Genomic DNA, 14,291 nt, shown 5'->3' with positions numbered 1-14,291 from the left:
TCTTATTTAAACCATACAACATAATTATCATTAATATTTTCATTATGTGCTCTTACAATTTTTTCATTTTAGTAGGTCCTTTTATTTTTATTTTGGATAACCTAAAATCCCTATTTAATAAAACTAAAGGAACTTTTACTTTTTCATTATTTAACTTAGCATAGTATTTAAAGATATTATCTTTTTAACCCAATAATTTCAATAAGTTGGAAAAAATATTAAAGCTTAAACGATAGTGATTGAAAATTAAAATGAAAACTTTTGAAGAAGAACTATGCAAATGTTCAATCGATGTAAATATTTTAAAATATACTATAGTATACTTATATTAATTTATATTGAAGTATACGTTCCATGGATTATTTATAATCATAGCTATTTAAATAATGGAGAACTAAAAAGTTAATTGAAGTTCTTAAATAGATATTACTATCTGTAAATGTAAAAGTAAGAGGACCTACTAAAAAAAAATGGCATGAGGATCTAATGAAAAATATGATAAAAAGTACTCCTAACACCAAAAAATTGTGTGGGGAGTATCGAAATTTATGATAAAACTACTTAAATAAAAATTGTAGGAGCTAATGAAAATTATTCTAAAAGTATAATGACCTAAAATTGTGTTTTGCCAAAATAGTATAACTAGTGACTTTTCGTATGTGTTAGACTACAAGTTTTCATGTCTCATAGAAAAGTTTGCTAGCAATTGAAAACGAGTAAGAAAGGTGAGAACTTAAAAAAACACAAAGATAATAGATTACACAGTAGTGAAACACAAATTTCATGATATTCTTATAATAACTAACTAATTCAAATATCTAAAATTAATTAATACTACTAAAGATAACAAGAATCAACAGTCAAGTCATGTCTTCATCATTTTCTTGTTTCACCTGTGAGTCAAGATCAAGTTGAATCATATAATTACTCACAACTCTAAACAATTTAAATAAAGGATAAGCACCAAGAATTGAGAATCAAAAGGAGTTTTACCTTTGAAACTTCCATTGAGTTGAACAAAGTTCTCAACAAAAGGAAACAACTTTGGATAACTCATAGGACTATTGACACCAAGATGCTTCAACTTTCTAGTGACACAATCGAACACGAATAGCCCATGAAGCGAGCTTTCTAAATACAATAGCTTACCATCATTTGAAAAGCAGAACGGCTTGTAGGTAGGAATATCAAAAACAATTTCTCTACTCCACAATCTAAATCTACATCTCATAGTCCACAATTGATAATTACCATGTTGCGTCGATACAAGAGCACTTAAAAACCCTTTATACTCTAGAATGTGACCACCGTAGAACCATTGATCAGGTAAGGGTAAGCTGGAGAAGGTTTCAGTAGAAGTGTTGAACGAAAGGATAACATGATATGTAACACAGTACAAAATCCCCGATATGTAAGCATGACTAGTTTGATGAAGAGAACGAGGCCACCCTTGGCATGGTATTCTCTTCCAAGAATTAGTTTTGATTGAATACAATTCGATGTGATAAGCCGCAGGAATTAAATAGCCTCTTTCATCTTCCAAATAAGCACGAACAAGATTCACCACTTTGCAATCTCCTAATCTATTGTAATACCACATTCCACATGCTACAAATTCGTATATAGGGCAAGGTGGGGATTCGGCATAGGGAACTGGGAGGAGCTTATACTCGCACGTTGTAGGGTTCCAAAGAGCATGACCCAGCGTCGGACTATGAAAATAGAATAGAGCATAACAAGTAGTCATGAAGAAATAACGTTCCAGTAGAAAAGAGGGAGGATATATGTTATATTTGGGTGACATGGTGAGGGTGCCATCCTCTTCAACGAAATATGCACCAAAATGTCCACAGAGATCATCGTCTCTATTTTTGTTAGGATAGTGGACAAAAATATCAGGCTTACGCTCAGGCTCAGAGTAGATGCCCGCCGATGTAAATTCTGTCTTGTAACCTTCACAATATATATAAATGGTTTTCAAAGATGAATAAAACATTCCAAACCGATATAACTAATTCAGCATGTCTCTATTTTCAGTCCCAACAATCTAATTGCAAAGATACAAATACAAATACGATTACCAAATTGAGTTCCATCGTTCCACGTATCGACGATTCTCGCACTATCTACCACTCTAACAACAAAAACAAAAAATCACCACATGTAAACAAATTACTAGACAAAAAAGTGAGGATATTAAATTAAAATAGAACCTGGACACGAATTGAGATCTGGGCACTGAATAGTAAATGGTAGATCGAACGAGGCTGCAATTGCATAGAGGAAGGCGTCGAGCAGCGGATAGAGCCAAGCGGAAAGCCATGCCCACAAGGAGAAACGCGCCGGCGCCGGCGCCGGCGCCGCGCTCTGATTTTAGGTTTCGTGAGAGTTTCTATCTGATTTTGATGAACTGGATGGACATGATTATTTTTGGACATGATTTAATTAGGCCCACCATTCAGCCCATCATTTACCATATTATTCAGCCCAATTTCTCTACTTCGGAAATACCTATCCAGCGATATCTATACATATATAAAAGGCGAGTTTTGGCCGTAATTTGATATATTTAAAAGTTATGGGGTGAATTTAAATTATTATAAAATATGTAACTCTCATGAATATTTATTTAAATATTTTAATGCTTTGACTAATCTTTAAATAGGATAATGAGCATTTAACAAATTTTGTAACCTCTATCTCTTAATTTTATAATTTATGATGTTTTAATTTCATGATTTCTCATATTCTAATTTTATGCCTATAAAAAGCATAGAGTTGTAGATGAATTACACATTCACCATTCTCTCTCAAGCTCTCAACATTTTATTGTATATTTTAGAGTATTGCTCAATTTTTGGAACTCCATCAAGTTCATCGGTGCCAGCGGGTTTGAGAAGTTATACACGTTAGGAGGAAGACGTTTCATCTTTGGGGATAATACGTCAATTCGAAAGTACTAACCGTGATGTACTTTGTCGTGCGGAAAGAGGGTTTTTCTCAACTAGACTTATAGTTCGGTTTATTTTATAATTTTCGTTGTAATTTCCATTTCATTTTTTTTATTGCAATAGTTAGAGTACTGCGTGTATATGGTTCGAGAATTCTATGCTAATATTTTTTACAATTCTTAGAGATGGAAGAATTGTAACATCCTTAACTCAAACAAGCATAATGTTTATCTTCATCTTTACACAATTTATTATTTTATATATTTATATTCCAACTTGTGCTGTAATTATATTATATGGTGTCTCAAAAATAATATTTTATGACTTATGATGAATTAATAAGTGGTGCATATATGTATATTTGCAATGAGATAATTAAACCTTTCAAAATAGAGTTGATCAAACAATTAGTTGTTCAAACAAAATAAAATAGTCTACAACCAAATTTTGGTTTACTAATAATACTATTGTTGAAATTAGGATTTGACACTTAATTGTTCCGGGATACAACTGATTTTCTATAGAGAATCTAATTATCTTATATATAGGTGATCAACTAAGTAAAATATATACTTATATTAAATATATTTTACAAAAAGAAAATTTGCAGCATTGAGAATTGTAAAGTAGCATAAAAAATAATATAGATTTTTCATATTCCAACAAGCCACGTTTAAAAGTACAATAAATAAAGGTAAACGTTCCAACATTCAAAATGGCTATCATTATTCATTAATATAATAGTGTTGATTCAACCAATTAATGTAATATTTTTTGTATAGTTTATCATTTGAATTTTTTTATGTTCATAGTTTTGACATTTTGAATATTATGAGTTATCGATTTATTATTTTGTTAAAAGTGTGATATACATTTTTTTTAGTTGAGAAATATGAAGGATTGTTTTAAACATATTTTTTAAATGTGTCTAACACTTGATATAGTCTCTTCATCGTTGTCCAAATAATTGTGTCTACCTTGATTCCATTTCAAATATGTTTAATTTTATGTTTTTAAGTGTAAAATGCATCGAGGAGCATATATTTATTGAATTTTTATTATATGTATATTTTTCTATTTTTAAATTTTATATAGTTATATTTTCATATTTTAATTAATCAATTAACAATTTAAAAATATGTGATAAAAAAAATATTTTGTCGTGCATTGCACGTGGGTTAACACTAGTGTATATAAAAGGTGAGTTTTGACCTTCTTTTGAAATATTTATAAGTTTTGGATATGAATTTTAATTATATACAAATTTTGGTGTAACCAACAATCATGAATAAATTTTGGTGTTAAATTTCGTGCAGTTATGCAAGAAATATGTGCATTTTGTAACTGCCAATTATGAATAAATTTTGGGTCATTATTCTTGCAATTAATTATAATTATTATTCCCAATGACTGTGAATATGAAGGGAATTTAGTATCATGAGAATATCCGAAATTTTATACATCCCATTAATACATTATAATATATCTATTTATACATATAAAAGGATAATTTTAGAAAAAATTTAAAAAATGCATTTATGAATATTATGATAAAAAAAAAAGAATTAACGATATAAATTAAACGGTTTTGGTTTTACGGTCAATCCTAATTAACACATTAAATTTCTCTATATTCTACAACAAATGCTAATTAATACATGAATAAGAAGAGTCAATTGAAACAAAGCAAATCTCTATAAATACCTCATTCACAAAATAATTTTTTACTCAAGTTCAACAATGAAAAACACCAGCACAAGACGATGGGTTTTTGAACAATGAAACTCCATATCTGAAGTTACACTGTTTACGAACACATTTTTTTTCTAAAATTGTATTCGAAATGTCAATATTTTGTTTTATTTTGAAAATATATAGAAAGTGTTTATAATTTATCTCAGGAAACAATATAGAAAAAGAAGGGAAGGCAAGAGGAAAGGAAGAAAGAGAAACCGATATAGAAGAACGACACGAGCACTTCAAGAGGATTTGGTGGTGAATATTTTGCTGGCAGCCGTATAAGAAGATAAAGAGAAGAGGAATGACTGCATAAACAGAAGAGGGAGGGTTTAGGAAATGAAAAATTTGTATGCAAAATCGTACTACTATTGAAAATGGTAGAGATATTTTCCATATGGAGTATAATTGTTTAGTATAATATATATATGTAACACTAAATTTTGAATTACATTTACATGTGTTACATAGATCTAAATTAGTTACAATCTATCCCTATAATTATGCTTCTATCCCTAAAATTATGGAATTAAATTAGTGTTAGGTTTTGAATTTTCAAACAACATTCCATTCTTTACACTTTGATTACATAATATAAAATTGTATTCGTGAATTTAATTACGATTTGAAAATTAATCCTACCATAATTACATGAATTACGAATTATTCTACTTTTAAGATTGTTTACAAATATAAGTACCTTTTTCATGACTTACGAATTATTGTTTTATTTACTATTAGATTTTATTCATATTTATACATGTGTGCTTTTTATTTGTTTTATAGTTCATCATTTTATCATTTTACAATAATATTATTGTCACCTAATATTTCATTTATATATAAAATATTTTATTAGATTTATATACTCTACCTTGGTATATATTCCTAAATTTGTTAGTCTTATGTAATATGTAATGATATTGTCATTTATTTTATTTATTTATAATATCAAAATGATAGCACGAAAATATTCTAAGTCGCGCATAGCGCGTCGGTTAATACTAGTTTAAATTAAAATAGGAGTTTTCTCTACTTGAATAATAGGCGTTGCGGACTCTCTAAGTAATTATGTATTCTTTTTTTTCTTCCAAATAATTGAATTTATTGGGTGTGGGCTTATATTCACAAATTATCTATCTATCTATGTATACATACGTAGGGGTGCGTTAGGCTCCTTTACACCCTAAGTGTCCTATTTCCTTTTTAATTTTAGCCCTTGGATCCTTGAATTGAATGGTTGTGATCAATGCATTATTAGTCTATAATGTTGCATTATTAGCCGCTGTGCATTATTAGAATGAAAATGTGCATTATTAAATGACACGTGACATTAATCTAACTGTCAGATGACAAAATCGTGGGGCTAGGATTAAGAAGGAAAAAAGACAAAAGATATGAAAAGTATTTGAATACATCCCTACATACGTATATAAAAGGAGAGTTATGGGAATAATAAAATGAATGCCATTGGAATTATTGTAAAATTATATCATACTACCTCTGTCCCTGAAAATTTGATACATATTACCATTTCGGTCCGTCCCTGAAAATTTGATACACTTCACTTTTACCATTTTTGATAGTGGACCTCATATTCCACTAACTCATTCCTACTCACATTTTATTATAAAACTAATACTGTAAAAGTAGGATCCACATCCCACCAACTTTTTCAACTCACTTTCCATTACATTTCTTAAAACCCGTGTCGGGTCAAAGTGTAGCAAATTTTGGGGGACGGAGGTAGTAACTTTTATTACAATTACAATTTTAATGCATATACGAAAGTTTTTTACTTGTAAATTTAAGAACGTTAAAAGATTTCATAAAGGGGGCAAATGAATAGTTTTGGAATAAATCCTAATTAGTAGGAGTACTTTTTATTATTACGATGAATAAATATAGGAAGTGAAAAGAGTGTAACATTTTTGAAAGTAAATGTTGATGTTTTTATTTAGATCATAAATATGTAGCATCCGAGAGAAATGAGATATGAAAAACAAATCAAATGAAGAGCCGATATGAGATTGCCAAGATAAGATTTCGGCATGATTTATTTTCATGGCTAAATCCACTGAAATATTTTTTGGGGTCATCTTCTGCTACAAATTCAAAAATTGAAGAGCACGAGAATTAGTGAAGGAAAGGTCCATCAAGAAGATAAAACGAGAATAGAAAATTACTATTTTCCGGCCCTATGCCAACCAAGTATCATATACTCAATCAAAGCTAGCATCAAAGAATGATCTTTGTCCAACAGACGGGCCGTGACAAATCTACCATTAACAGGACCAAAATTTATTTTGTATTTTGCACCGCCAACGATGCATGTTGCCTTCGTCTCGCTAGAGTTTCGGCCGATTTCAACCTGATTCGACTGAAGATTTCTACATGGATATTATATGTATAGAATAATTTGTAATACTAGTATATAGAGTCATGTATGTAAATATAGAAAGTATTTTAATATTGAAAGATAATATGATTGTTTAATTAACACTAATGAACCAAATATAATTATGCGTTTTTAGAAATTAGGCTTATATTACTACTAGTAAATAATAGTAATAGGGTAGCAAAAACTTAAGTAGACCACATTTTAAATTATCTTTTATTTTATTACAATTTTAATGCATATATGAAAAAAAATTTACATTTAAATTTAAGAAAGTTAAAAGATTTCATAAATGGGGCAAATGAATAGTTTTGGAATAAATCCTAATTAGTAGGAGTATTAGACCGTTAAAAACTAGGACATTTTTCAAACTTTAGGTAAGCGTAATAACATTTTGAATATTATCCCCAATTAATATTAGTATTTCAATATATATAGAGTTGTGATTAATGTCGAACTCTTCTTAAATGAACTAGAGACCAAATTTGGGCCACTCATTTTTCTCTATCTTATGGTTATGATTAATTTAGAATTAATTTAATATTTTATTAAATAAAAACGTTTTTAATTATTTTTTTAAAAAAAATATTTTAAATTTTTTTTTAAATAAAAAAATTTAGAATTTTTTTTAAAATTTTTTTTATTCGATAAAAACTTCCTGGAGTAAATAATGAACTATATTCACTACATAATGAACTAAATGAATGTATGTTATGAAGTAATTTTTCAAATTCATTATATACTGAATTTACTTCATCTGAAAGATAATTATGTCATAACACATTATGAAGTAATAAACTAATAAAATGAAGTAATAAACTAATGAAATGAAGTAGTAAACTAATGAAATGAAGTAATAACATATCTTAATGAAGTAATAAACTAACGGAATGAAGTAATAGCATTACTGAATGAAGTAATAAACTAACAGAATGAAGTACTAAACTAATAGAATGAAATAATAACATGACTGAATGAAGTGATAAACTAACGGAATGAAGTAATAACCCTAAACCCAACTGAAAGATAATTATGTCATAACACATTATGAAGTAATAAACTAATGGAATAAAGTAATAACATGACTGAATGAAGTAATAAACTAATAGAATGAAGTAATAGCATGAATAAATGAAGTAATAAACTAACGGAATGAAGTAATAACACGACTGAATGAAGTAATAAACATGACTGAATGAATTAATAAACAAACGGAATGAAGTAATAACCCTAAACCCAACTGAAAGATAATTATGTCATAACACATTATAAAGTAATAAACTAATGGAATGAAGTAATAGCATGACTGAATGAAGTAATAAACTAATAGAATGAAGTAATAAACTAATGGAATAAAGTAATAGCACGACTGAATGAAGTAATAAGTTCATAACATACATTCATTTAGTTCATTATGTAGTGAATATAGTTCATTATTTACTCCAGCAAGTTTTTATTGAAAAAAAATTAAAATTTTTTTTTAAAAAATTTAAAAAAAATTTAAAAAAATTTAAAAAATTTAAAAAAATGTAAAAAATAAAAAAATGTTTTAATTTAATAAAATATTAAATTAATTGTAAATTAATCATAACCATAAGATTGAGAAAAATGAGTGGCTCTAATTTGGTCTCTAGTTCGGTCTTTAAGAGTGGATTTGTGGTTAATAGGACTCTCTCTCTCTGTATAAAATATTTCTACAAATCTACAAATGTTGTTCAATTTAGTAATATGTATAAATAGGTGAATATTGTAAAATGTACTTGCAATATGGATATCCATATCGTTAGTGAATATTAAATGTAGCTACAAACTTATTTATCTATTCATCTATACTCGTGCATATAAAAAAGGAGTTGTGGATAGGCCTGCTTATTCGGCCGGTTCCGGTTCTAACTGAATTGGTTGATCGGTTAACCGATTTTAAATTTTCATAAATCCTAGAACCGGATTGGTTCCGGTTTGGAACTGGCCGGTTAAGAATCGGTCGATTCCGGTTCCAGACTGGAACTGACGTGTAATTTTAATCCGAATATATTTACAATTTTAAATAGTTCAATACTAAAAAACTAATAATTCAACATCTAGAAATATAAGAAATAATACCTAAAAATTCAAATAAATACACAAAATAAAAACCAACAATACAATAATATTTATATATGGATGAGAGTGATGCCAAGTGTAGTAGGTCGGACTAGTTTATGTTAGCAAATTTTTAATACAAAAATAGGAGTTCTAAACTTTAGCAATTTTTTAAAAAATGAGTTTTAAAATGGAATTCCATTTTCCCCTTTTTTGACTAAACAAATATTCAATGGAATTTTCAATACTAATTGATCTTGTTGTGACTTTTTGGTTTATAACGTAATAGTTAATAAATTATTCATAAACGGTTAAAATTGTAAGTTGAATGAATCGTTACATAAATTTGTTATAAAGTTAAATTTCTATCATATGAAATGATATTGTATTTGTATAAGTTCTTTTGGAAATTAAAAACAAACTTCAATTAAATTAGATTTATTAGTATATTAAATTATAAAAAATAAATTGAATTATAATTTGGTTCCCGGTTAGGAACCGGAACCGATTTTATTTACAAAGTTGGAACCGATACCGGAACCGAAAAATTCGGTTCCGGTTCCTCAATTAACCGGCCGATTCTGGTTCCAATTCCGGTTAACCAAGAACGAAGAACCGTTTAAGCACCCTAGTTGTGGACACCATTATAAATATTATGCTAATACTATAAAATAAAAAACATAAATGCCACTTGAATGTCGTAAAATCATGCAAGAATTGGAAAAGCCAAAGAGTTTTTTTTTTATTTTTTTATTTTTTTATTATGATGAATAAATATGGGAAGTGAAAAGAGTGTAACAGTTTTGAAAGTAAATTTTGAAAGTCCGAGAAAATTTCATTTCACCATTATGCTGAATAAATGAAAAGAGTGTAACAGTTTTGAAAGTAAATTTTGATGCTTTTATTTAGACCATAAATATGTAGCATCCGAGAGAAATGAGATATGAAAAACAAATCAAATGAAGAGCCGATATGAGATTGCCAAGATAAGATTTCGGCATGATTTATTTTCATGGCTAAATCCACTGAAATATTTTTCGGGATCATCTTCTGCTACAAATTCAAAAATTGAAGAGCACAAGAATTAGCGAAGGAAAGGTCCAACAAAAAGATAAAACGAGAATAGAAAATTACTATTTTCCGGCCCTATGCCAACCATGCATCATAAACTCGATCAAAGCCGTGACAAATCTACCATTAACGGGACCGAAATTTATTTTGTATTTTGCACCGCCAACGATGCATGTTGCCTTCGTCTCGCTAGAGTTTCTGCCGATTTCAGCCTGATTCGACTGATCAGCCTGTGAGCTGTAGAGAGATGAGGGAAGAGAGAGACAAACGGGAATAAGATGCGCTGTTTGTAATCAATCCTAAAATGAGGAATTGTTACCAAAGGGCTGTTGAAATCCATTATAGATTATTGGGTTAGAAAACTTGGCCCGCCTCGCAACTCACTGCCGCCGTCGGATCTCCGCCTCAGCTGACCCTCTCTCACCGCCACATTTAATTCCTTAGTCTCACCACCTGCGCCGTACTCTGTATTTCTCTCTCTACCTGAATTTGATATAATTGGGAAATATCTACTCAACTTATGATTTATTCATTTCATTTTGATTGGAGATTGCTCGCTGTGTTCTTCGGCTAAACTGAGTGGTGAATATCTCCACATTTTGATAAATTAGGGTTCTTAGCTTCCGTTGTTTGATGTGTATTTCCTTCGGCTTTGCAAATTTAGGGATCTTAGCACTAATTTGATGTTGATTTGCAGACATCAGTTTCTGTAACCTGGCTTTTCTGCGATGCAATTCCAGCCATACTAGTTAGTGATTTTTCAATTCCTGTAGCTATTCTGGGGAAACACTAATGCAAGTGTTAATGAAAAACTCAGTTTCAAGGATAATGCAATTTGTTAAATTATATTGATTTTTAGGCAATCGTTGTAAAATGCAATGATTTTGTTTCTTTGATTGGATATGGTGACATGCTATACTATCGTCTGTTTATCTCCATTGAAGGCCTTCAAGAGAGCTGCGGAATCACTGGAGAAGCTAATGGATGCCACAAGGGAAGAGCTGCCGGACACCATGGTTGTCGTTCAATTATCTGGGATGGAGATCAACGACTTGGCAATGGAACTCAGTGGCAATGGTTCCGATTTGGAACTCTTCTACTTCAAATCTCGCGAGCTCGTGAGCTGATTATGTCAATACATCTGCATTAGACATTTGATATTCTGGCTATTGATATGTGAATTATAAGTGTTATTTTTTAGTCGTTGACATTTTAATACGAGTTGTTGACATTCGATATTCTCGGTATTGATATGTGAATTATAAGTGTTATTTGTTAGTTGTTGATATTTTAATACGAATTGTTGACATTCGATATTCTGGCTATTGATATGTGAATTATAAGTGTTATTTGTTAGTTGTTGACATTTTAATACGAGTTGTTGACATTCGATATTCTGGCTATTGATATGTAAATTATAAGTGATATTTGTTAGTTGTTGACATTTTAATACGAGTTGTTGACATTCGATATTCTCGCTATTGATATGTGAAATATTAGTGTTATTTGTTAGTTGACATTTTAATACGAGTTGTTGACATTCGAGGTATTGATATGTGAATTATAAGTGTTATTTGTTAGTTGTTGACATTTTAATACGAGTTGTTGACATTCGGTATTGTGGCTATTGATACGTGAATTATAAGTGTTATTTGTTAGTTGTTGACATTTTAATACGAGTTGTTGACATTTGATATTCTGGCTATTGGTATGTGAATTATAAGTGTTATTTTTTAGTTGTTGACATTTTAATACGAGTTGTTGACATTCGATATTCTCGGTATTGATATGTGAATTGTAAGTGTTATTTGTTAGTTGTTGACATTTTAATACGAGTTGTTGACATTCGATATTCTCGGTATTGATATGTGAATAGTAAGTGTTATTTGTTAGTTGTTGACATTTTAATACGAGTTGTTGACATTCGATATTCTCGGTATTGATATGTGAATTATAAGTGTTATTTTTTAGTTGTTGACATTTTATACGAGTTGTTGATATTCGATATTCTCGGTATTGATATGTGAATTATAAGTGTTATTTTTTAGTTGTTGACATTTTAATAAGTGTTATTTTATTGAATGTTGAAAATTTAAAGATTTGAATGTTGAAGAGATTTGAAGATTTGAATGTTAAAGATTTGAAGATTTGAAGATTTGAATGTTGAATATTTGAAGATTTGAATGTTGAAGATTTGAATGTTGAAGAGATTTGAAGATTTGAAGATTTGAATGTTGAAGAGATTTGAAGATTTGAAGACTTTGCAGCTAGAGTTTTTGAGAGGATTTTAGAAAATGATTTCAAATACAATTTAATGAAACGACAATTATACCCCCGTGTTGACATAATGTGATAGTTGTTGACATTAAGTTAATCTTGTGAATTAGTGGCTGAGATTGCATCTCATTTGTCAATTATGCCCAAAAATTTCATCCTAACAAGACCATATATATATATATATACATATATATATATATATATATGATTTTGATCAAAACAAAAATGGCTTTAAATAAAGAAATGCAGGCCAACTTTCAGCCTTAGGATCTGGCGAGATCATCTTGAGATTAAAACATCTAATGGCTCAATTAATTCACTAAATCTTATTATTTTATTCACTAAAAAGCCAATAAGGTTACTAGAGTCATTAGCTACATCTCGATTGTTATGGCAACTCCTATAATCTTGCAATTTCTCTTTCCACTAACAAATCATAAGCGTGAATTATGAGTTAACATTCCAGTATACTTGTTCCACTAAAAAATCATCTCCTTTGTATCTTCATCTTCTTCGGCCACTGTACCATCAAACTTCCATTATACTTGTTCCAGATTAATCTGTTCCATTCTCAATTCTATATCATCGTCGTTGGCAGATCCCAACTCCAATCGTGTTCCAGATAAATCTGTTCCATTTTCAATTATATATCATCGTCGATGGAATCCGACACACCCATTCTACTTCTCACGTAGATAATCGATCATACTCCGATGACGTTCTTGATAATACAGGTTATGGTTATTGTTTTTATTTCATTTGTTTGTGTTGCTCCAATTCATATATTTGTATTTATGAACTGGCATTGTCTTCTGTTGTATGAATCTTTTCACCTATATTATTTGATCGATTTTTCCGCTATACTTCGATTTGTGTTTAGTATGACCCATTTCCGTATAAGACAATTGAACTTGTTGTATGCCGCGATTTCATTGGAAACTTGTCTTTACTTCATCGTTAGTTTTTAGGTGTGTTCTGATTATGAATTTTTACAGATTTAAATACATCAGAATGCCCTATAGAGCTTAAACCTTTTGTTGGCCGTAGCTTCCCCACATTGGACAACGCCATTGAGCTCTACGAGAACTATGGGCGCCGTGTCGGTTTTGACACAAGGAAGAACGGTTCAAAGAAGGTTGATAATCTCACCATATGGTTTTACATGGTGTGTAACAGAGAAGGTGAGCGAAAATTTATCGATGAACAACCCAAATGACGACGTAAATCGAAAAAATGTGGATGTAATGCTCGGGTTGCATTCAAATTCGATTCTGACCGTGGTTATGTCATTCAACACTTGAACGAAGAACACAACCACCCCATGGTTTTGGTACAACACCAGAAGTTCATGAGATTAAATCGTCAACTTGATCCAGTACACCAAAAATTTATTACGGATTGTGCTGGTGCTAATATTGGTCCTTCACTCACTTTCAAGTTGTTGACTGAATTGATGGGCGGATATGATTCCGTTGGGTGTAGTGTTGGACATCTGTAACTACACACGGGACATCAGAAGATACGCTGAAGGATATGATGCCCAAATGATAATAGACGAGATGAAGAAGAAGAAGGAAAGTTGTGACGCCTTCACGTACGAGTATGAGGTTGATTCTCGTAGTCGACTGACGCATTTATTCTGGTGCGATCCTATTGCTAAGAAGAATTTCATGCAATAGATTACGCTGAAGGATTTCATGCAATATGACACCCTCTCTTTCACCCATGTAGACTTCAAGGTGTCTGAGCAAATAAAAACCACTGTCCGCAATATT

The 14,291-nt window shown here is 30.2% G+C and overlaps 2 long non-coding RNA genes across 2 annotated transcripts; both read right to left on the bottom strand.

Annotated features, from left to right (window-relative positions):
- Positions 1–733: 733 nt before the first annotated feature.
- On the bottom strand, positions 734–1,745 carry LOC125192589 (uncharacterized). Its single transcript, XR_016137758.1, has 2 exons — positions 994–1,745; positions 734–893 (listed from the first exon to the last, which is right to left on the bottom strand). It is a non-coding gene; the product is annotated as an uncharacterized LOC125192589 (long non-coding RNA).
- Positions 1,746–1,935: 190 nt separating this feature from the next.
- On the bottom strand, positions 1,936–2,474 carry LOC148929264 (uncharacterized). Its single transcript, XR_016137757.1, has 2 exons — positions 2,214–2,474; positions 1,936–2,134 (listed from the first exon to the last, which is right to left on the bottom strand). It is a non-coding gene; the product is annotated as an uncharacterized LOC148929264 (long non-coding RNA).
- Between the last annotated feature and the right edge of the window lie 11,817 nt (positions 2,475–14,291).

Source organism: Salvia hispanica, chromosome 4 (assembly GCF_029641045.1).
Source record: "Salvia hispanica isolate PSC_SH4W2 chromosome 4, Shi_PSC_v1, whole genome shotgun sequence".
Lineage (NCBI taxonomy): Eukaryota > Viridiplantae > Streptophyta > Magnoliopsida > Lamiales > Lamiaceae > Salvia > Salvia hispanica.
Note: the sequence above shows the minus strand (reverse complement) of the source record. Positions and strands in the feature narration are given on the sequence as shown.